We start from the raw sequence: 12443 nt of genomic DNA on the forward strand, positions 1-12443 counted from the left end.
TGAAGAAAAGTTAACTTCTAAACAACCCGAGGGGGAGGTGGTAGCTGAGGGCTTAGCCACAGTTGTCGATCCAAGAGATGCGGTTGCTAATCAAGAATTGGGCTGGGATGATATTGGAGTTGCGATTTTAGAGGTTGTTGACACAGAAGAAAACAGTCTGACTATTGGAAGCATTGTGTGGTGGAAATTGAGGCACTTAGTGTTTGAGAATGTGAAGGATTCACAATCAAACACCACTACAACTGATGACAGAACATCTCTTCATGGGAAAAGAAAGTACACCTTCCTAAAGTGCAGCCAAGGGATCTGAGCAACGAACCGAAAAGGCAGAAAATGGCGATGGAGGTTCGAATGGTCTCGACAGTTGCTTGTTGCAAGAGGAGGTGCTGTCAACATGCTAATTGGGATGCTATTGAAGAGGAGAGAGCAAGATACAAGACATTGTTCTGGAAGGCAGCTTGCAATTTTGTGTATGAGGCATTACGGTCATCTGTTGATGCTTCAGAACATCAGGTGGGGGGCATCGTCTTCCAAAGGGGTTTGGTCTGCATGAAGGCATGGAGAATCATTTATGGAGTCCTTCGAACCACATTCTACAGAATCAAAATTGAGTTTGAGGAACAAAGGGTTCAACAGGCAGTCCATGGGAACGACGGTACTCACAAAACCAGGGGTCATGTTGTATATGGAGAGGCAATCTTCAAGAGGTTTGTCGAGACATGTAGCGAGCAGCAACCACATAAAACCCGCCTCTTGGAAGATGGAACTCGAGACACCCAACGAGTTCTCCCTTCCATGTATACCAAGGGGGCCATATTGGAAGATGTGAATCGGGAACTCCAAAGTAATGGCTACAGGAAGCTGAGCCAATCTAGATTTAGTAGATTGTGGAGCAACAAGTTCAGGGATGTGAGTATAGGAAAGTACTCCAGCTTTTCAAAGTGTGACGAGTGCACTGCTATCAAAATGGCTTTGTCGAAGAATTCTTGCATCGCTCAAGAGCGAGAGACGTTGGTTAGAAGGCGGCTCGACCACAACATCGAGCAGAGAAGCTGCAAGACTGCATATTATCATAACAGGATTCTCTCCATGGAGAGACCTGACTCTTACCTTTGCATCATCCACGACAAAATGGACCAGAAAAAGACATGCTTACCTTGACTCAATCCTGCCCCCAAGGCAATCTTTTCATCCATGCAGCTGCCTGTGTCTCTGTTTGGCATAATCGCTCATGGGCATGGTGCCCAGAACTATGGGAACTTCTTTGTACCTCTATGGGGTGGCGGGGGTGCAAACATGATGATTGCATCCCTAGCAAAACACTTAAGGTCTCTGCAAAGTGCGCAGACTGAGCTGAACGGCCAACCCTTGCATAAGGCCCTTGTCGATCGAACCCCATACAGGGTTCAGCTGGAGGAGGAGCAAAGGCTTGCAGTATCGCGTGGGGCCCCATGCCATCCCAGTGAATATGTTGGCCGTCAGATTGTAGGGTTATCACGTGAGGCCTCATGCCATTCCGACGAGGCTGGTCACCCGGTGAATGCACAGCCTCATCCAAACGAAGCAGAATCTCAAGGAAGTTCTTGTGGCTGATGTGGCCTTCCACCCCATCTTCTGTTCCAAACAGACAATGCTGATAGTGAGAACAAAAACATGTACGTCTTCGCGTACTTGGCGATGCTTGTTGCCAAAGGCATATTTGAAACAGTTACACTTGGCTTTCTCATGGTTGGGCACACTCATGAAGACGTCGATGCCATGTTCAGTCACCTGGCAGAGTCCCTCCGGCGATCCAATGTCCTCACCCTCCCACAACTCTACGATGAATTCCAAAATTGCATCAAAGGCACTGTTGAAGCTGCACTTGTGACAGAGGTTCCAGACTTTAAGGGGTTTGTAAGAGGCTACATCAGGGACGGATCCGAAACGCTGATTGGCCACTCCAAGCCTCTTCAGTTTCATTTCAACATGCGTGACGGTGCTCCAGTAATGAGGTACAAGATGAGAGAATGGGACCTAGTGTGGCTACCAATGGACGGCATTGAACTCTTCAAGAGAGATCCCATAACTGGGGAACCTATGATTCCTCAGGGTTCCCCACAGCCGATGCACCCGGATGGACTCAAAGACCAGGAAAGTATAGTGGCCGGGATTAGACAGCATATTGCCTTCTGGAAGAGGGGGTTGGTGTTTGGTGGAGAATCCTATTTTAAGAGGTGCAAGCCTTTGCTCGAATACTGGGAGAAGATTATATTTGCTATCCAAAATAGGCCGGTTGTATATGAAGAATTGGAAGAGTCCTTTTGGCTAGAACCCAGAGCACCAGATAGTAGCGAAACAATGTCCTCTGGAAATGCAGTGACAGATAATGATGTTGAGGACCACTATTGTGGGCCGAGGAACAAGAAGCCGGATTCAGCATTCAATCTAGTACAGGTTTGCAAAGGAATGGTCGTGCTTGTCAGACCCAATAATAAAAAACAAATGATATGGGTGGGGCACTGCATCACTGATGCAGAGGAGGACGCGGAAACTAACTCCTTCAATGTAACTGTGGAGTGGTTCAAGCCAAGTTCCGGATATACGAAGGATTGCCTAGAAAAGAGATGGGTGCTGAATCCAAGGGATCCCAGCATGAGCATATCGGCATGGTTGGATGCGGAAGCAGAGTGCCACCATCACCTTGCCAGACCATGCAAGAGATGCAGCAAGAGCATTCATAACCCGGGTTCAAGGTGAGATTCATTAATATTCCTTTACTAAGTTTCTAATGTATTTTATTTCAAGGTGAACAATCCGAATTTGAATCCGAGGAGGCGTGATGGCATGGCGTGATGGCGTGAGGCGTGACACCAAAAAGGAGGTGTCCACTAGCGCTTAGGCTTATAATGGCGTGTGCCCTCATGCCATTTACTTGATCATCAAATACCTTTTTCCCTTTGCACTAGTATATCTTAATACCGGTCTGAGAAATAGAATGGCATGTGCCCTCAGGCCTTTTACTAAATCACCTTTGAAAGAAATGCAAGCCTCTATGTCATAAAAAAAAGGTACTAGAGAAATTCCTTAATAATATGAATGTTATTTAGTTTCATGAAAATACACTAAGGGTCAAATGAGTTAAATGACTTCTCCAGACTAGCAATGCCTCTTGCTACACCTTCACAATTAGATTCGTTAGAAAAAGATAACATTGAATAATATCTAAATGTTCTCACCATTAAGTTATATGTCTGGCTAATAGGAATGACGTTCATCTTGGAAAGCTCACCACACGCTCAATGAACAAACAAATAGTGTGTGCGCGCATGCCATCGCTCTTCTTTAGCTTTAGATTCGGCTTATTCACCTTGACAATGAGATTTATTATACAACCAGATGGACTCAGTCTGGACACAAAGTCACCGCGCTAGTCACCATGCCCCAGATATGTCTAGCCCCTGGACAAAAAATATATAATTTCACGTCATTTTCAAATACTTGAAAATTTGTACCTAGTCCCATTTTACTGAATAAATCCCACTTTAACGAAATAGAGTATTAGAGAGGTTTTCTATTCAATAACAAATGAGAAGGAGCTATGTGCATCCTTGGCAATAGCAAACTCTTTAGTGGTAGATTCAACAAAAAATGTAAATATAGAAGGGCATATAAGTAGTGGATTTGTATTTGAGCTATTAAAGCTTATGAAAGTGATAAGCACACTGATTCAAAATATCAATATAGGAACTCTTGTGAATTGATCTGGACTTCTTGAAGACTATAATAGGGGTCTTTGAGCTTCCACCTTCTAAAAATTCCATACTCTTTTTTTTTCTAAATTCTTTATTAATATAATTTTTTTTATATAGGCAATATGAAGATGCAATAGTCAAATTGACTACTATTATGGCTATGCAAAACATTCTTCAAGTAATGCTAACAAGATTATAGAAGAGCTAATAGATGAGGAAAAGGTCCAACTAAATATGACAGTAGCTAAGAAGAACTAGCCCAAGAAGCACAATGGCTATGCCAAGTTCCCTCAGTATATCTATATGCACATCTTATTTGAGGTACTTAAATTTGCTAAAATATTTATTTTAAGTTTTTTTTGCTTTTCCAATGTAGCACATGTGATCATGGGATGAGATTTAGATATATTATCACTGTGGATCCTTGGAACCTTGGGGGATAAATAGGGATAAAATAGCCACTAAGGGCTCTCTCATAAAGCAATTGCCCCTTTTCCAAATGGTTTAAGAGGAGAGAGATAAGGTGTGTTATATGTGGTATCGGAGCAAATGGCATGGGTTTGATTCCCATTGACTAGTGGCTACTTAAAAATATAATATACCCTTAAGTAAGGTATATTCCTACCTCTAAATTTGAAATCGTACGTATTGGGCATCCATGTGTACGTCTTTCCTCTTGTGTGGAGTATTTATGGATGAAGGTATCTACCGTAGGACTGCGGTACAGGTGGATGACTAATTGTCTCACATGGAATAACTGGTCTACACAATAGAAGAATTAGAAGATTCAGTGTGGAAATGAAGGTTTCTCTAAAGAGGGGGGGTGAGTGTAGCACATATGATTATAGGATGAGATTTAGATATATTGTCACTGTGGATTCTTAGAACTTTAAAGGATAAATAGGGATAAAATAGCCACTAAGGGCTCTCTCATCAAACAATTACCCCTTTTCCAATTGGCTTAAGGGAAAGAGGTAGAATGTGCTACATTTAGTATGATATCAATAAAGACTTGAAGAGATTGAAAAAGAAGAGCTTTAACATCAATGTTGCTACTAAAGAGGAGAAAAAAATCAAGCAAAAAGATATAACAAAAATGACAAAGCTAATCAACATCTCGCATTTGGATTTTAGGGAGAATGGTTTGATGCTGTCACAAGCTTCAATACAAAAGATCCACAATATGAATAGTGTATATTTGAGAAGCTGCACATAATAGTTTTGGCGCTAATTCCAAATTCGTACAAGCTAGCAGTGTTCAAGAAGTTAAAACAACTAGTAAATTATCTAAAGTTTTCCACGCTTCAATCTTAACTATTACTAAGTTGAGTTTGGTGGAGGAAAAGGTGATGAACATCAAGGTGGTGGAAAAAGCGATTGGGTATTGTCAAGAATCCCTCAATTCTTGTCACATTCCTGACTCTCGCCGGATTCTTGACCTGTAGACCATATTCCTGACTCTCGAGACACTTCCCTATTCCTGACTCTTTGATTTCCCATACGATTCCTGAGTCTCAAACCACATTCTTGATGATGATGTGGCGCCTTCTCGACCTCAGCTATATTTAGGCCTTCCTCGATCTAAGAGTGGTGGAGCTTCATCAACCTATAGTATATATAGGTTAGCCTTGTTCCATTTCTCCACAATAGAGGTTTAAAGCCTTTTCTTCATTTCCACTAACTTTTCTCTTTGTCTTTTGCATTTTCTAGTCTTGATCTTGTTGGGGGTCTTGATAGTTTGATTCATATTGTGTTTTTTGCTTTTGCTTTAGCTCGTTTTGATTGTTTGACTGCCTTTGCTTTTTTCCCCCCTTTTTCTTTCTTCTTTGCCAATGGAGTCTCCAAGCCATCCTGATTTCTTTGCCGAAGTCCTTGCAAAAATCCAATCTGAGAATACCAAGCTGAAGGCAACCCTTCTTCACATGCAACATGAGCTTGCTTCACTTTAGGCTCAAGGATCAAGCAGAGTTCCTGAACCGAAGGTGAGCTTCCCGGTGAAGTTCTAAGGCAAGCGTTTGAAGCTTCATGGATTCCTGAACTAGATGGAGTTAATCTTCACACTTCAACATCGGTGGTACCCCACTCTTGAGTCTCGAGTCAGCGTGATCGAGATGCTGCTTGAAGGTGTATGTAAGCGACTAAATTTTCCATTCTACTTTAGTCACTTAACCACACCTTTGACCACTTGGAGAAGTCTCATTCACAATCTCCTTAAGTCCAATTCAGGACTTGGGACTTGCTAGCCCCAAGGATGGCATCCATGCCACTCATCCCTTGCACTTAGTCCAAGTGCTCCATGTGTCCAGTCCCAAGACCGATACCCAAAGGTACCACTGACATATCGGCCCGTTACACTAAGGCCATGCCCATTCACCTTTGCCGCACTGGTTGTCCAATACCACTTGCATCACAATCCCGTCTCTCCAAGACTAGGCCATCTGTCCACAAGTGGTCAACCTAGATCCACTCCTTAGCATCCTTAGGATGCCTACAGACATGGGGAATAGCCTTCCCCAATATCCCTTTGTCAGTTCCTACCAAGTCCCTTTTCTATCTATGGCCATGTTCACTGACACTGCCACTAGATCAAGGCCCACAGGCCTGACCACTAAGTGCCATGGTCCTCTGGGACTTCCTCACTATATGACTATATCCTTAGTCACTACACTAGAGGACCGCTCCTCCTCCTTTCCCCATGTGGGACTCCGGGACAACATTTCGGAATACCGTGGGCCTATGTGAGCCCTGTGGGTACTCTCCCCACCTTCTGCCTTTAGGTGCTCTAGCCATGGGCTTAGAGCGAGGTTCTGTTAAGCCATATCTGGTATCCAAGTAGGTAGTGCCACCCACACTTGGACTGGGAGCATCGGCCAGTCGATCTCCCGGGAGAACTAGAGCTGGCTCTTGAATACTTCACCAAGCTACCCTGTGAAGCTATCCTCTTAGTCTGGAGGAGAATGACCGAAGGAAAGGTGTAAAGCCAAAATCAAGTAGTAAGGGGATAGAACCGAACTGTAGGAATCGAAGGGCATGACCAAAGTTGGTTATGCCAGCTGGGAGTGGAGAATCAAGTGGGGGCTCGAGGATGTTGTTGCTAACAATTTTGATGCCATGGAGAGTCTAAAATATAGAATTGTCCATGTTAGACTATATGGCAACTAGAAAGCTTGCGAAAAGGGAGGCTTAGGCAAGCTAAGGGATAGAGTCCCTTCAAGGTTCCCAAAAACGATTCTAGGTAGCTTAGTACCTAGAAAGGCCAAAGTGTAAATGGTTCACAGAACGCGCAAAACCAAAGTGGCGCAACAAAAGCATGGTATTGAAGCTTGTCAGGAGGCAAGGCTATCAAGGTTAGGAAAGTAGTTCCCAAGTGTTCAAAGAGAGGGCTTTGAATGAAAGTCGATGGTCAAAGACTTTCACGCTTATGGAGGAACCATGTTATGGTGGTCGAAGGACTTGCCAAGCGAGATTGGCAAGTCAGGGGATCAAATACCCTAGTTGGAGGTGATAACTTCATAAAGGGGGGCCATGGGGCCAAGCGTGGAGGAGTCCATACATGATCACAGACGTGTCAAGTGAGAGGACTTGGCAATGTGGAGGAACTAGGTTCCTAAACTGTGATTTATAGCGCGCTTTAAGTATAAGTTGGTGCACCGGCGTGGGGAGTCACGCCAGGCATCTAGGGTGATGCCGTCTGTAGATACATATACGGAGGTTGGGTTCGAGTCCCGACCCTCTAGTGTTTGGGTTCGAGTCCCAAATCACTAGGGCGTGGTGATGGTTTGGAATATGAGGACACTCATTTTTCGGTGGTCATGGACTCTTAGTGAGGAGACTGGTTTGGGCACACTGCCAAGCGAGGGATGCCTCGGAGTCGTGATGCACGGTTAGATTGCTTAGAGTGAAAGCTCGGCATATCTAACTTGAACACTTTGGTGCAAAGGGCACCAAGGACGTGGTGAATGAGATGGGGACACCCAGTCTCAGTTGCTATGGATCCTTGGCTGGAAGGGCTGGCTTGGGCATACCACCAAGTGTGGGGGATGCCCCCGGGGTCATAGTCAACAATTTAAAAGGGTCTAGAAGACGTAGTTCCTATTGGTAGACCTATTAAGGGGTCAAGATGAGATCACCAGGTGATCTTGTGGCTAAACAAAGACAAGGTCTTTGTTTGGGTTAAAGAATATGATTCCCAGTTCAAAGTGTTGATTTGAACTATTGATAATGGTGTGGCTTGGTCGAGGTGACCAAGTGGGAAGGACACCTAAAGGGAAATCAATTGTGCCAATACGATGGTATAGTAAGTCCAAGAAAGTAGTCTCGGGGAGAGACCCATGAGAGGGTCACAATGTTGAGTCGTGGAAGGGGCCCATAACAGAAGTTGCTAAAGAGACGTACTAGGGGTGAGCACCCTCTGGACTTAGCGAAGTGGAGCTTTGCCATGGAACCAAAAGAATACCTCAAGGAGGGAAGTAGTGATCCTGTGTTGCTTGATGCAAAAATCAATGGATAAGAGCAAAAGACTAGTGGCCAAGTTTGGGCCATGGAATTTAATGGGAGGAATCCAAATGGCAAGGTTAGCCAAGGAACACTAATGTGTTTGATACTAACGGATTGCGGGAAAGGAAGTGGATTTCCAAGGATAGATTCCCAAGTGCTCCAATTTGGCAAGTAAAAGCTCCAAGTGAGGAGCGGCAAAGTAGCCAAAGGATAGGGCTATGGACAGCACTGGCACAAATGATGATAATTGGAATGTAATGCCAAGGGTAGCACAAAATAGAAAAGAGGATGATGGTGCCCTCAAGTAGAGAACTTCCTAGGATAGGGAAGTGGACTTGCACAATATGCACAATGCAAGGTGTTGGAGACACCTAGGCAATTGACTTCAAGAAGTCAAAAGTAAACGTTCCAAAGTGCAAAGGTTATATCGATGGAAACTGAAACTACTCGAGAAGTAGCAGGATTGAGATATAGACGGTGTCTCTAACAGGTTTAACGAGAACTAAACCAATAAAAGTAGAAAACCACTACAAGTGGTCCAATCAGTCTCTAAGTTGGAGAGACTATCCTCCTTGGAAGATGGGCAAGGCATGGCAAACCATTGACGAATATTGGCAAGGGGCCAAGGATGGAAATGGTAATACAAGTTGGTATTACTTTATAAAATAGTTTATCGTTTGATGAGGACATCGAACTTCGTCGATGGGTGGTGGAGTTGTGAGACACAAAATCCCTAGGCCCCAAAGTGGCGCCACATGGTAGTGGCTGAAGCGAAAGCCAAACGAGTGTAACACGTTTGGAATAAAAGCTCCAACTTGGAAGGTCGAGAGCAGGAGTGGAACTCCCAACAAAGTGCTCGAGGAGCAAGCACGAGGCAACTAATAAGCAAGGCTCCAAAAAGGGACCCAAAAAGGACCCGAGGTGGAGTCCGAAATGGACCCGAGATGGAGTCTGAGATGGACCCGAGATGGAGTCTGAGATGGACCAAGATGGAGTCCGAGATGGAGTTCGAGATGGAGTTCGAGATGGACCCAAGATGGAGTCCGAGATGGACCCGAGATGGACCGAGATGGAGTCCGAGATGGAGTCCGAAATGGACCCGAGGTGGAGTCCGAGATGGACCCGAGATAGAGTCCGAAGTCGAGACCGAGACCGAGACCGGGACCGGGACCGGGACCAAGACCGAGACCGAGGCTGAGGCTGAGACCAAGCCCAAGTCCAAGTCCGAGTCCGAGTCCAAGTCCGAGTCCGAATCCGAGTTCGAGTCCGAGTTCGAGTCCGAGTTTGAGTCTGAGAGGGTGAAAGCCCAAAGCGTTTGTCTCCCAGACCCTAGGGGGTTTGGTGAGCTCCAAAAGTATAGTAAGGGGGAGGACTGTAATGGAGCCAGTTTGGCCAGGAAAGGCCAATTTGGCCCAAGAAAGCCAGACCTAGTGTTGGGTGATGAACTGACCACTGGGAAGTCCAAGACTAGAGTGAATATGGACTGATACCATCTTAGACTCCTTCTCGGACTCCATTTTGGGTCTATCTCGAGTCCATCTCAAGTCCATCTTGGACTTCATCTTAGGTCCATCTCAGACTCCGTCTTAACACTTCCATATGTCATGTGTTGGTTCTCTTGTGTCTCTTTTTTAAAGACTCACTTATTAATCGCTTCATGCTCGTTCCTCAAACACTTCGTTAGGAGTTTCACTCCTACTCTCATCTTTTTGAGTTGAAGCTTTTAGTTTAAACATGTTATGCTCATTTGGCTTTTGCTTCAGCCACTACTACATAGCACCCTTTTGGCTCCACTTTGGGGCTTAGGGATTTGTGTCTCACAGTAAAAGCTGTGACTAAAGCTAGTGGGGGCTTGTTACAAAGCCTCCCAATTTCATATCATCTGTAAAAATGTTTTATGATGGATTTCATCACAGGACTCCCCCCAAGTGAGGGGTTTGATGCAATATTTGTGGTGATGAATTGATTATCTAAAATGACATATTTCATACCTACCACAATAGAAATGGATATAGAAGGTATGGTGAAATTGTTCTTTAAACAAGTGATTTGAGTGTGGGGAAGGCCAGAAGAAATTATCTCAGATTGAGATAAGATTTTCACTAGTAGATTCTAGATAACACTCTTAGAATAGTATCGCACCAAGTTAAAATTCAGCACAACCTATCACCCACAGACAGGTATTGGGTATTGAGAGAAATATAATGGCAATAACACTTCTTGACAGATGAACAAATAGAAAGGGTGAACAGACAAGTGGAGGGTTATTTACAATGCTATATCTTTGGAGACCAAACTAATTACGTAAATCATTTGGGACTTGCAGAAATATGCTATAATAACTTACCACATTCGAATATCCGGGTGAGTCCATAGAAAGTCATCAATAGGTGAGTTATTGAAGGTTTTATAGAACTCAGCATTGCCGAGTATCATAGAGAGTTACCCGCAATAAAGGTATTCATGGTGGAAAGACTCAACATTTGGAATCTAGTAATGGATTCCTTAAAACGGGCTTAACAGAGGCAAACCAAATACACAAACTAAAAACAAAAAGATATAGAGTTCTAACCTAGAGAGAAGGTGTGGCTAAATACCAAGAATCTAAGATTACCAAGTGGGATCAACCAAAAGTTGACCCAAAGGTAAAATGCATATATTCTTAGAAATGAACTGATCTTGAGTTTTTTAAGCAAGTTTGTAAAGCTTATGAGATTGAGGCTCAAATTGGTAAGATAGTTTACTGCCTGCAACTTCCCCGGGAGATGGGGAAAATGCATCTTGTGTTCCATGTGAACTTACTCAAGCTATACTTTGAGGACCCACTTTGTAAGAACCAAGTAAAACTTTTACTCGAAGTTATCCAAGGGGAAGAAGAATACAATGTCAAAGCCATCTTAAATGCATGCAAGAGCAAGCGACAAAGATGTGAGGTGAAGGAGTTCCATATAAAGTGGAAAGGATTTCCAGTTTGCGAAGTAACATGGGAACCAGAGGAGAACTTAACAAACATGTAAGATTTAGTGGAGGAATTTTTGCAAAGTAAAACTTTATGTATTTATGTAAAGTTTAATTAAAGTATCTACTCATGAAATTAATTAATGTCATATGTTAGGACCCGAAGGTAAGTTAATTAGCATAGGTTTAGCTAGGTTGACCAAGTATAGAAAGTTATGCTCAAATCCCTAAGGGGATGTCAAATCCATAGATATATTTTATGGAGGTTAGGTTCAAGTCCCAACCCTCTAATAAAGCAAAATCGGGTTCAAATCCTAACCTTATACTAGAGCAAGGTGAGGTGAGAGGTATAGGGACACCAATATCTTGTTGGTATGGGCTTTTAGTCGGGAGGCTAACTTAGGGACACTCTTCGAAGATATAGTCAACAAATTAAAGGATTAAATAAAGATATTTGATGTGGGCATTGAACTTGTTCTATGGGTGGTGGAATTATAAAGAACCAACTCCCCAAGGTGTTGTAAGCTAAATGATCTCTAAAACCATGACCAAAACAATAAATAATTTATCAGTTGAAACCAAGTTTAAAATCAAGTCCAAAACCAACTCTAAGACCAAGTTCAAGACCAAGTCCGAGACCGAGTCTAAGATCTGAGATTGGGCAATCTTAGACTCGATTTTGGACTCGATCCCAAGCTTGATTTGGACTCTGTCTCACTTAATCTCGAACTCAGTCTTGGACGAGTCCAAATACTAATATAGGTCATGGGGTGAAAGCCTGAAGTGATCGTCCCAAGAGCGGCGGGGAGCTATAGAGGGTTCCCAAAGTATAGTAAGGATAGTGAGGTCTAGGAACCAATCTTGAAAAAACTCTCCAATAGTGCTTCCAAACTGACTTGAGGTTGGGATTAAGGGTTTGGGGCCTTGAGTGGGAGTGAGCACAGACTTGGGTGGTGCCAGAAAGGCCACCTAAAGAAGTGCTCAAGAACAACTCCTATTCTTAGAAAGGAAATTGATTATAGTGCTTCCGACTCATGTGAAGTAGTGCTCCACTTGAGTACCATATAGCTTATTAGTCCTCACTCCTTCCTAAAGGCTTGGGCCTTCCCTTTGGGATGGAGTGGGGGAGTAAAGGTACTTATACTAGGCTATTAGGCTATGGTGTTTTCCCTTTGGGTCCCAAAGTAAAAGATACACCCAAAGCTTAGGATTTAGAAAGTCCTATGATCAAATTTTATTGTACTAAAGGATGTT

This window comes from Selaginella moellendorffii, unplaced genomic scaffold (genome assembly GCF_000143415.4).
Source record: "Selaginella moellendorffii unplaced genomic scaffold, v1.0 SELMOscaffold_7, whole genome shotgun sequence".
NCBI lineage: Eukaryota > Viridiplantae > Streptophyta > Lycopodiopsida > Selaginellales > Selaginellaceae > Selaginella > Selaginella moellendorffii.